This window comes from Aquarana catesbeiana, linkage group LG08, assembly GCF_042186555.1.
Source record: "Aquarana catesbeiana isolate 2022-GZ linkage group LG08, ASM4218655v1, whole genome shotgun sequence".
NCBI lineage: Eukaryota > Metazoa > Chordata > Amphibia > Anura > Ranidae > Aquarana > Aquarana catesbeiana.
Window position 1 is genome coordinate 53,987,900 of NC_133331.1, and position 12,396 is coordinate 54,000,295.

The window sequence follows — 12,396 nt, forward strand, 5'->3', positions numbered from 1 at the left end:
ACTGGTTCTGTGTTAAGTTATCTCTGTTTTTATGTTGTCACTATTTTTGTACATTCATGACATTCAGCTCAGGGCTTGTCACTGCAATCAGCGCACAATAAATTATTTAGACTTTGTAAATAACGATCAAATATATTTATTCATTAAAAAAATTTTTGCTTTTTTTTTTTTTTTTTTTTTTTTTTTTTTTTTTTCCCCCCATTTGGCAGCCCATGAGGAACTTGTACAAATGTATGTGTTTTTGTCTGTAAGTCTTTTAATTGTTAAAATGTAATTTTCTATTTTTATTCAACTAAAATGAAAAAAAAAAAATGTTCTATACCATTAACAAGCTTTTAAAATAAAGAACTTTTTCATGTATAATTCCTTTTGTATTTTTTGGGTGGGTTATTATTATTATTATTATATATTTTTTTTTTTTTTTTATTGAAGTTTTAAACTTTGTACAAACATGGCACTTGTTAAGTGAGGACAGAAAAAGAAATAAAGGGTAAGAAAAAACATACAACAGCACAAGTGACCACATTTTGGCCTCTAGATGAAGATGATGATCATAGGAATTAATTTATTGCAGAAATTACGGCCAAAATTTGTGCACCCAATATGAATGAGCGTGACATTCGTCCAACAAATGTTTTACAAGTAGACCCCTGAGGGTACATGCACGTGATCATAGGAAAATACCACAACTGGTACACAGAATCTTCCTGGCAATGTTTATATCTGTACAATGCGGCATTATTTTGCCAGGATGCAGGCAGCTTCTGCCACATAGCATCTTTCTGTTTGCTAGGACCCCAACTAAAATTACCCAGTTGGTCAGAGGAGGCTTGACAGCATACCCCAGGCCCCTATATTACATCGGTAATATCCTCTAAAATTAAGCTGATCCAGCACTAAATTACTTGCACCATGTGTGCAGTATACACCCTACAAATTTATTCAAAATGGGTAAACCAAGTACCTCCACCTGTCCTAAATGACAACTGCAATCTGAAACTTTCCTTTGTATGCTCCAGGGCTAGATAAGACCCCTATGGTCTAAGATTACTAACTTTATTGCTTGAGCTTCTTCCCTTGCTGAATATCTGTAACCCAGCCTGGTACATGTTGGGGTATTTTAAACCTCCTCCTTCTTTTGAACCTTTGAGTCTCTTCTTTGCCTTCTTTACCTCTAACCCTTGCATTCAAAGAAGCCTATAGCTTTTGGAAATCCCCTGACCTTCAAACTGTGCACAGCTGTAAAAAGCTTTGGGAGGGGGGGGTGGGTGGTGTGCAGCAGCAATAACACACACACACACACTCCAAGTGCAGTTAGAACTTGTAAAGGCATAAACGGTTCACAACAAACCCAGTAGGAGAGGGCTCAACCAGGAACACTCATGAATGCCAACAGCGTGTAGCAGAACAGATATCAGCCGAGCTGACAGCATCTGGCTGGAGGGGTGAAATGTTGCCTGGCCATCTTGTACTCAACCAGGAACATGTCCAAGGAGATTGCAAGCCCTAAGCTTTCCCTTCTCATCTGGAAAATGTCCCTGCCGGTAATACTGTCCATGACAGATGGGAGACCTGTCCCTACACTACCCACACATGAATGTGTGCCAAAACCTGGGAGCAGGGACTTAAAAAGACTGCTGACCCAAGATGGCTGCCAAAGGTCGTCTGGATGCAGCACAGCCAACGGGAATGCTGCCTCCAGGACCTACTCCAGGCTGTCCTGCTGCTCCAGTCAGATGTGATATAGATGAGGATTGAAAATAACTTCTCTTTTCTGTCGGTATAACTAGATCAGGGGTGCTCAATCTGTGGTCCTCAGAGCCCTCTGTAGTGGCCCTCGACCTCAAACCAGCAAATCGCACTTCAAATATATCCTGCAGGTTTGGTGCGCTTTCTGAAAGCACACCAAAACTCCTGAATGCAGGAGTTTTGGTGCACTTAAAAGTGCACCACTATCACAAGATATAACAAGTCTATGGCAAAGTGCAGCTAACCTGCAGTAAAGCCACAGGTGCAGTGCGCTGCACCTCGGTGCGGGTAAACCACAATGCATCAGTGTGAAAGCATCCTTATAGGGGGCTCAGGATAGGAAGAGTGTATTTACATTTGCAGTTGGGGGGTGTGACAAACCCGATAATTGAGACATTTGTTTTTATCACACACCCCAACCACTGGTATCGTGTCGGGTCACAATGGTGACCCTGCCCAATGCTCCAGGGGCCTATGCAGCCTCCCTGTCACATTCTGTTTTACACTTGGACAGGAGGGGTGGCATATACAGGAACTGATTCCCTCCATTTTCTTCCTGCAACTGCTGAAAGCCGGCTTTCCCTCCTGCCGGCATTCAGGAGCTACAGGAGGAAATTGTTCATTATGCTATTTATTTTCAATAATTTTTATTCAGGGTTTTGTTTTGTTTTTTGACAGTACAGATTAAGACCTTGGCATTATTGCAATAGTGTACAGTTTTTAATAGTCCATCTAACATATATTGTAAGTATGGACAATCAACCTCTTATTATCTCAAGGCCATTTAACGATGGCTGTTTTCAACGTTTCCTTATCTGGGTTGTCTACGTTGATTTCTAGTAAACTATATGGTGGGTCCTCCACCTTACTCGTTAGACCATATTCTGTATCCCTACTTCAATTTCTCATGATGGGGCTTAGAGTGCACCCTCCACTTCAGGAGACACCAGTCTCCCAACTGACTTTGGGGAGGCCTTCCCCCATAACATGGAGAGACGCAACTCAGACCCCTCTATACCAGGGTCTCAGAGAAGAGAAAAGGACAGAGTGAAGAAAGGAGGGGAAATCTGTGGGACCAGGCAGCAAGGTTGGGAAGGAGGGCAGGAGGAGAGAGGACTCCATGCTCCTAGTTATGGCACTCAGGAAGGGTCTTGGTTAGTAAATGTCCTGGGATCATTGGTTAAGTATCTGATCCAGGGATCCCATACTTTATTAAACAACTTCATTTTATGTTGCACAATTGCTGTTAATCTTTCGTCTAGCATAAGCCAAGACAGTTTGTGTTTAAGTTGGTTGAATGGTAGGGCTGCTGACTTCGTTTCTGGCTATCGTAAATATCGCTGCTGTGAATATGAACATTAGGAGCCGTCTATGGGCTTTGGAAGTTTCTGCCACCCAAGAGTGCGTGCTTCGCGGATTTGGCCAGGTTGATCTGGGTAAGGGTGTACACAAAGTTGTAGACCCTAATCCAAAACCTCCATACCTTGGGGCATAGCCACCTGATATGGTATGCCAATCCCACCTGGCCGCAGCCCCTAAAGCACTCTGGAGTAGCGCCGGGTACAAATGTGGCCAGTCTAGTCGTTACCATATATCACCTTAATAAAACTTTATAATTCGCTTCAATATTAGAGGTGGTGTTAAGTGATCTAGAGGCTGCCATTGCTATTGAGTGCCATTCCTCAAGGTCCAGAGTTTCCTGTAGATCTTGCTCCCATTGTGTCATGTAAGACAGTTTAACTGAGACATATGTTAAAATAGTATAGATTGCAGATATGTGACCCCTAAGTTTATCGTATTGTCGACACGTGTTCCATTGGGGTCATTGTCACAAGGTCACCCTTACGTGATAGTTTTCATATAATAATGTATTTGGGTGAATCTATAGAATTCAGTAGCTGGTATTTTTCCATCAGCAATCTTTTAAATAGCATGCCTTTTAGGTCACAAAGATCTGCAATCCGTAAAAAGCCCTTGTTGGACCACCATTCAAAAATGGCGGGGGGGGGGGGGGTGAGGCGAGGCCGGGTGAACTCTCTATTTCTCAGGAGGGGTGCTAGCGCTTTGTGGGGCGATTTAAATTTTGTGAGTCCTCGCGAGTCTGTCCCAAATGTCTAGCGAGAAGGAAGGAGAAGGGCATAAGATAGTTGGTAGCCACATGATATGTGAGATTGGATTGGGATGACAGGAATGGGATTCCATGGTCATCCATAGTGCCTGAGGTTGTTGAGAGTGGAATTTAGTAAGTTGGGTCAGCTGGGCTGTATAGAAATATTTCTGCAGGTCAGGTAATCCTAGCCCTCCCTTCTGTTTTGGCATGAATAGAGTGCGTTTGTTCACCCTGGGCCTCTTGTCTCCCCATATAAACTTGAGAATCTTTTTTTGGAATGCTATTAGGTCAGATCTGACTAATGCCACTGGTAAGGTGCGAAACACGTACTGTATTCTTGGGAGGATATTCATTTTTATCGAGTGAAATCTGCCGAACCACAATGGAGGGTGGATTTGCCACCTAGCTAAGTCCCCTGACAGGCGTCTGTATAGTGCAGGGTAATTGTGTGCATATAGGGTGTGTAAGGACGGGGTCAATCGTATTCCTAGGTAAGGTAGGGCTTCTGATTCCCATTTAAATTGGTGCGATTGTTCGAGAACTTCCTGTGTAGAGCTCAGCAATGGGATATTTGGTGGCTTTGATTTGTCGTGATTGATTTTAAGGCCTGACATTTCTGAAAATTGGTTTTAGGATTGCATATAGGTTGGGGAGGGAGGTAATGGGCGAGGACAAAGCCAGCAAGAGGTCATCTGCAAATAGTAAGCACTTGTGTTCTCTATCTCCACACTCTATACCCCTAACATCTGGACAGGAATGGATCTTTATCGCCAGTGGTTCCATTGCTGAAATGAATAGTAGTGGGGATAAGGGACATCCCTGCCGAGTCCCTCTCCTAATGTCCAGGGAGCGGGAGGAGTACCCCCTAAGCATCAAAGATGCCGTTGGTGCATTATATAGTGTTCGAAGGAGCGCCAGAAAGCGCTCACCAAACCCAAAGCGAGATAAAACGTCCAGTAAGTAGTTCCATGACAGGGTATCGAACGCCTTCTGGATGTCCAACGAAAGCAACATGCCCTGTCTGGGTCCCAGTCTGACTGAATGGCAGAGATGAGATTTATGATTCTGCGGGTCTGATGTGGCGGTTAGGGACAAAGCCAGCCTGGTCCGGATGAATGTATTGAGAAAGAAAAGAGTTTAATCTATATGCTAGTATTTTTGTCATTATTTTTAGATCCACGTTAATCAGGGAGATTGGGCGGTAATTGGCGCAATCTCCATGATCTTTTCCCCCCGGTTTTGGTATGACATGTATGTAAGCTGAGTTTTCGTGTGCAGGGATGAAGTTTCTCCGTCTCAAGTCATTAAAGTATGAGCACAGGTGTGGTACTAGGATCTCCTGAAATTTGTTATAGTAGTGACCCGAGAAGCCATCCAGGGCCTTAGAGGGATGGATATTTTTTATGGCCATTCTTATCTCTAATTCTGTGAATTCTTTATCCATAAGTTCTGTATGGGCGAGTGAAAGCTGGGGTAGTTGGATATCTTGAAAGAAAGATTCAGCTTTTGTATGAGAGAATTTGTCTGGTGTATTATACAGTTTGGCGTAAAATTTGTGGAATTCCCGGATTATCAGTTCGGGGTTCTGTGTACAGTGTCCCGATGGTTATCGCAAAGTGGGCGTGTGTGTTCGGGGTACCAGTTTTCTATCTAGCATTGTGGTTGGTTTGTCTCCCATTGTGTAGTACCTATGTTCAGACCATTTATAAAGGACCAGAGGGTGTGTATCAGGTGTTTTTATTTGCACAGTGTCACTGAGTTTTTAGGGTTAACTTTTTTAATGTGGGCAGTCTGACTGGATTTCCTTGCAGCTAATCAAACTAATTGCTTTAGTATTTAGCTTCCTGTTGTCCAGTACATCTCCAGCTCCGAAGAAAATCGTTTGCCGATTGAAACGCATCAGATGGACGCCCCTACATTCACAGCACCCACCTGGAATCCATTTCCATACCCCCTCTTCCTTTTTCCCCCCTTTTGGCTGCCTGGCGAACGGATAATTTCACTGGACTAGTGTGGACCTATGGTACTCTGAACACATCCAGCTTCTGGTTTGAATAGACCTTAATTGATCCATCCTCACATTCAGTCAGCTGTACATAGCCAGAGAGGAGTGCTCTATCAACGCTTGGAGCCTCTTCACAAAAGCTCCGCTCCCAGCGCTGTACGGCTGTGGTGCCTGGCGTGTAAGGGGGAGCGTTCCTAGAGCAGTGTGTGTGAAGCTCAGCGAAGTGTCATAGCCTACTCCGGCTGGCCGTCTCTGGATCTGGACTTTGCCAACATCTTTTACCTCCTCCATCAGGAAGGTTCCCCCTCCCCTAATATTATCAGGGGATTGTATTTCAGAAGGTATGTGTTTCCAACCTGATGAGTGAAGCTGTGCTCCCTCCTATACACGGACAGTCTCTGCAGGAGTGGAGTGAAGGTATGTGTCAGTTTCTTTCATTAATCTGATGCCGTTCATATTGACATTTTTTCAACCTTCACATTATTCTGGATGTACGGCTTCTTTGAGAACATTCCATAATTCTTCCCAAAGGTCCTGTTAATGGGAGGATCAACGATATCTACTTATTCAAATAGAGACTTCTATACAAGTAGTGCACTTATTCAATGCTTCTAGGGCATATTATTATTATTTTTTTGTACTTTGTTGTTCCACCTTCATTTTTACATTGCCCTAAACATTAGAATTTGCTACTGTCAGTTTGTCATTTACACGACCCATCAGAGGCGGCTCTAGGCTTTGTGAGGCCTTAGGCAAAACTTACACATGAGGCCCCACGGACTGGGACGCTCCGTGATGAGGCCGCTATTCCTCAGGCTGCGGGCAGTATCTGATTTGTCCATCAGCTCCTAAGCCACAGAGTCCCAGTGGGGGTAGGCGGAGCCGCCGGCGTCAACTTCAGTGATTGAGAACAGGCAAATTAGGCGGCCGCGAGGCCCCTGTGAGTGCGAGGCCTTAGGCGACCGCCTAATTTGCCTAATTAGAGAGCCGCCTCTGCGACCCATACTCTGTGTGGGGGGGTGGCAATTTGAGTGAATGAGGAGGGTTCATGTGGTGTGTCTGTTATTTCATCATTACTTTATCCACTGGTGGAGGTATATAGTGGTTATTTGCCATTGTGGGTGGATATTTACATGTTTTTATTAATACATTTTTTCCATTTTTGCAACCTTCTAAAGCCTGTGTGTTCCTCTCTGAAGAATCCTTTCCCTAGACCCTCTGGTCCTTTTTTATATATGCTCCTTTATGATTCAGAGGAACCTACCTATCTTGCTTCAACATTATTTAGCATCCAGGTATTAGGCTCAGTGTCTGTCTATAGGCTTATAATCATTGTTCTAATTGTGTAGGTTGCACAGATATTATTAGCCTATCAGACACTTATATGCAATAGGAGGCTTTCCGGACCTTTCTTTTTTGTTTTTCTACTATGTTTAGACCATTGAATACTTTTTTCAGCTAGGGTGGTCAGGCTCACATTAAGTAAATCTGGCCTCGTCTATCTTGTGTCTAATATCAACCCGGGGAGCCATGTGCTGTTCTAACATTAGTTTGTCTAGGTCTGCTTCTAGTTCTTTGATTGTTTGTTCCCTGACTCTCTTGGCCCTGGCTGCTATTTGTATTAGTGTACCCCGTATAGTGGCCTTGTGGGCTGCCCAGTTAATCGCGCGGGACGTGGCCGATGATGAGTAGACCTGAAAGTAGTTCTGTAACTCTTTTTCGATTTCGGTGCATATTACAGGGTCATTCAGTAGGCCTGCATTAAATCGCCATGGGGAAGGGTGTGGTTTAGTCCAGAGACCTGATAAGGAACGTTTTATCGGGGAATGCTCTGACCAGGGGGTTGGACAGGTTGCTCACTGATGTTATGTATGAGAGTAAGGAAGTATGGACTAGAAAATGGTCTATACGCGAGTAAGTGTGATGTACCTGTGAAAAATGTGTATAATCCCTTGTGGAAGGGTTTGTCTCCCTCCAGGCGTCGGTCATATAAGTGTAGTAAAAGTGCTATCTTATTGCTGTCACTGGGTGGTCGTTTGAGTAGCATTTTAGTGGGGTCAGATTTGTCCATTATCCGATCTAGCAGAATATTACTATCCCCACCCATGATTACCTGTCCCTGTACTTTGGGCATCAAGATCTCTAGCATCTTGCCAAAGAACTCTACCTGTCCAGTGTTGGGGGCATAATATGATATAAATGAGACCAGTTGGTCATGAAGGCGTCCAACCGCCACGATATAGCGGCCATTTTTGTCCTTAACTATGGTGATGGGTGTGAAGGGCGTTCGCTTAGAGAAGCAAACTGCCACTCCCCCTTTTTTTTCCAGGCCCGAGGATAGGTAAAATTGTGGGTATTTGGTGTTCAGATATCTAGGAGCCGAGGTTTTTGAAAAATGCGTTTCCTGTAGGAGGAGTACATCGGCTTTCTGTGTGTGGTAAAATTGGAAAGCTTTGGTTCTTCATTTTGCTATTTAAAATTTAAAAAATTTTTTAAAAAAGTGAAATTCTGAACCATTTAATTTCATTGTGGCCAGTGACCAGTTACCAAATCACTTAAAGGAGTTTTAAAGGCACAAAGCTTTTTATCCTTACGCATTAAGATAAAAAAACCTTCTGTGTGTAGCAGCCTCCCCAGCACCCCCCTAATACTTACCTGAGCCCCATCTCTGTCCAGCGATGTCCATGAGTGTCTAAGCCAGGGGTCTCAAACTTTTAGCTTCACAACAGCTGGAGAGCCACAAGTCCCATCATGCCTCTGCCCATGGGAGTCATTCTTGTAACTGTCAGCCTTGCAATGCCTCATGGGACTTGTAGTTTTGCAACAGCTGGAGGGCTGCCAGTTTGAGACCCCTGGTCTAAGCCGTCCGGGACACTTCTGATTGGCTGAGACACAGCAGCAGTGCCATTGGCTCCTGCGGCTGTCAATCAAGTCAGTCAGCCAATCAGGGGAGAGAGGGGGCGGGGTCAGGTCGGGGCTCTGTGTCTGAATAGATACACGGAGCTCTGACTCGGCTTGGGTGCCCCCATAGCAAGCTGCTGGCTGAGGGGGCACTCGATAGGCGGGAGTGGCCAGGAGCAGCAAAGAGGGACCCAAGAAGATGAGGATCGGGCTGCTCTGTGCAAAACTAACTGCACAGAGCAGGTAAGTATAACACGTTTTCACTTTAGGTGGCCCTCGCTCTTTAAAAGGTTGAGCACCCCTGAACTAGATGGTGAAGTCTACCATCTAGTGGAATAAATGTACAATTTCAGTTCTTAGGGCAGGAATCATACTATGGCTCTTATTTCAGGAAGATCATCTTTTGTTGTTTTTTCATTTTTCTTTGGGGTTTTTTTTGTGGTTTCAGATCCATTATTTTATCATGCCTGTGGAAGAAATGGAAATTGTTTCTAAGGATGCATTTTCACTCTGTTTCGTTAACTAGTTAATGGGACTAACTATTCATTCTGCTTTGATGAATAGCTAAAACGATAGATCACCAACATTTTAGAGTTTTGAACATTTATTTATTACATAGATTAGAAGACATTCATATAATAAGACGCATATACAATAAAAACATAGTATAATACAACATCTGTACAATGTACACAAAAAATAAGAAAACATTATGAAAGAAGAAATCATTTGGATTTAAAAATGTAATTGTATTATAACTGTCCTCATGTTGTAAAGCATTGCACAAACTGTTGGCACTATATAAATCCTGTATTATAATATAGCTGAACTCTAGACAAAAAGCTAGACACACAGCTGAAATGTACGTTTACGTGCTAAAGTGTTTGCAGCTGTTCAGCTAGTCTTGTGATTTACCCTCCTCTGCCACAGCATGCAGCTACGCAGGGGAAGCACTGCCCGGTTCTGCTTCTTCTGTCGCCTGTCTTCCTCCAGGCTGCTCACTCGACAAAGAAAAACACATAAGCACTTCTATTCATTTAGTAAGGAGATGAATAGTATTTCAGATGAACCAGAAAGTAATAGAGCGATGTTCCTGTATGGCAGACTTGTATAAATCACATGACTAGCTGTACAGAATCACACATCCTTGAACAGGTAAAGATGGTAAATGTAATTTACCTGGAGCTCCACTTTAAGAACAGCACCCATACATGTAGTGATATCATTTTGACTTTGGGGACCTAAAGTGACACTACTCTGATTTTAAAAAAACAAAAGAAAAAAAAACATATTTATATATATATATTCAAGTATGCATTCTTAAATCAAAGTTTCTTCTGTTGCTCACAGCATTTTTTTTTTTGTTTGCTCCTCTACTTTCCTATATACAGTCCTATGGACTTTGGACTACAGGATTTGTAGTGTGCATAGAGCAGTGCACATGACCCTAACTAACAAGTATTGCTTGTTCCAAACAAGTGAGAGTGGAAAAGGAGAGGCTCGGGAGATCACAGAGAACATTAAGGAGACAGAAAAACACTAACAATTTAATGAAAAATATATTACAGGGCCAATAAGTAGTGGATGAGTATGGATTACGTTTGGAATAAGGATATCTTTTAGTGTCACTGTAATGCCAGCATGTCAAGCCCTGATGCAGGGAAAATGTTGAGCCCCGAAACACATTTTATCCTTTATATATATATATATATATATATATATATATATATATATATATATATATATATATATACACAATAAGACCTAGCGTGATTGTCGGTGATGGCTGCAATATAAGCCCTTCCCCCCAAATAAGCCCTAGTTAAAGTCCTTGTAGGTCTTATTTTCAGGGTAGGGCTTATATTGCAGCCATCACTGAAAATCACGCTAGGTCTTATTTTCTGGGAAACAGGGTATATATATAATATAATATAGAGCAACTGGACTTATTCTAGTTCTGTGGTGCTCTCATCCCTTTTTATATTTCTCAAAGGCATTGAAAAAATAGAGGAATGCAACTTTTTTATTAATAAAAAAAAGAAAATACCAACAAAACAAAAGTGCAGACATATGACCAGAAAATATAATTTGACAGTCATATGTTTATATAAACTTGTTATTGTAACAAATATATATATATATTTTGTAAGGTTCAGCAGAGAGTTTTTATAGTATACAGCTCTATCTAATTTATTCTTACGACGCATTAAGACGTTGAACAAATATTTGTATGTTGACCTGTAGTGGACAATAAAGCTGCGTTTTGTTTATGGCAGATTATTGTAACAATAGCTGACCTTTGAAAGCCTAATAGTAACTAAGAATTACAAATCACTTTCTTGTAAAAAAAAAAAAGAATTACAAATCACAGTAATAAATCACCTGTTACATTATTTGTCTCTCAGACTTCATATAATGTAATATATATTAAATATAATAACAAACTTTGACATCATATAAACACTTCTGTAGATCATACATATGTATGTACTTGCAATGACAGTGTAGCACTGTACGTAGACTGTGGTATCCATGTCCCTGGAACGTCACATCACATAGGTAGGTCCATCAATCACAGCATGGAACGGCCTGTACAACTGACCTTACATAAACCATTCACTGCAATATGTGGAATGGTCGCTTATTTTATAGTACCGGTATATGTACTATACTGTCTATATAAGAATTAAGTTCTCTGCTCAGCAAAGCGTGCAATGTCTGCAGCAGAATTGACCCGCCGTCCTTGTGAGAGGTCCAGCTCTATTCCAATGGACAGATATCTGGAAAAGAAAAGGAGTCCATGAATATGGATGTGCAGGGTATGCGCATTTCATCAGCGCGGCGGTTGCAAAACGAGATACAAAGAACCCCTAGTGGTGAGCTAACTCGCTGGTATGTGCTAAAAAAATAAAAAATGTTGTTCCGGATAGATTGACCCTTTAAAGCTGAACTCCAGGCAGATATAAAAGACACAAAGTAATGTCGTTCTATAGTCATTAAAGTGGAACGTCTCTCTCCCAATCAACATTGATTATTTTTAATCCTTATGCTGCTATCATTAGTAAATAGATATAAAAAAGTACATCATATTTTCTTCCCAATCACACGCTGGGGGATGGACAAGGCCTATAAACAGGGATTTAGGGGGCAATACTGATGCCTCCTGAATACTTGTTTTTGTTTTTTTTTGTTTTTTTTATATCCCCAGGGGTTTAAATTTGGAGTGAGGAAGTCAGGACTATTAAAAAAAAAAAAAAACGTGGATCAACCACTTGTTTTTACTACCCCCATCCCAGCCACCTGTATGAACTTAGCCTACATTTTTAGTCAATTTTTAACCACTTTATATTCACCAGGAGTTAAAAATATGATTGCAAGTAATCACCAAAAACTACCCATCACCAGAATTCGGACAATTGTGAAACCAAAAATAAAAAATACGTTGACAGCCTCAATGTTCTTTAAAAGATTGGATTTTCCACTGCTTTTGATTGGGGCAATTTCAAACCCATCTCCTTGTATCCAATCAAAGCCATAATTTTATTTCTAAAATTGTTTTGACTTTAAAAAAAAATGCAGTTGGAAGATTGATTGCTCTATCCAATTGCTATTTGTATGGTCAGCTTTAAGG

The 12,396-nt window shown here is 41.8% G+C and overlaps 1 protein-coding gene across 8 annotated transcripts in view; it reads right to left on the minus strand.

The window, feature by feature from the left end:
- Positions 1 to 9,351: 9,351 nt before the first annotated feature.
- The window catches only part of PLEKHS1 (pleckstrin homology domain containing S1), a 33,092-nt gene continuing 30,047 nt past the window's right edge, over positions 9,352 to 12,396 (minus strand). For all 8 annotated transcript variants that reach the window (XM_073595864.1, XM_073595860.1, XM_073595866.1 and 5 more), the window contains one exon: positions 9,352 to 11,545. The gene's annotated coding sequence lies outside the window, so the exon portion shown is untranslated. The remainder of the gene's footprint in view (positions 11,546 to 12,396) is intronic.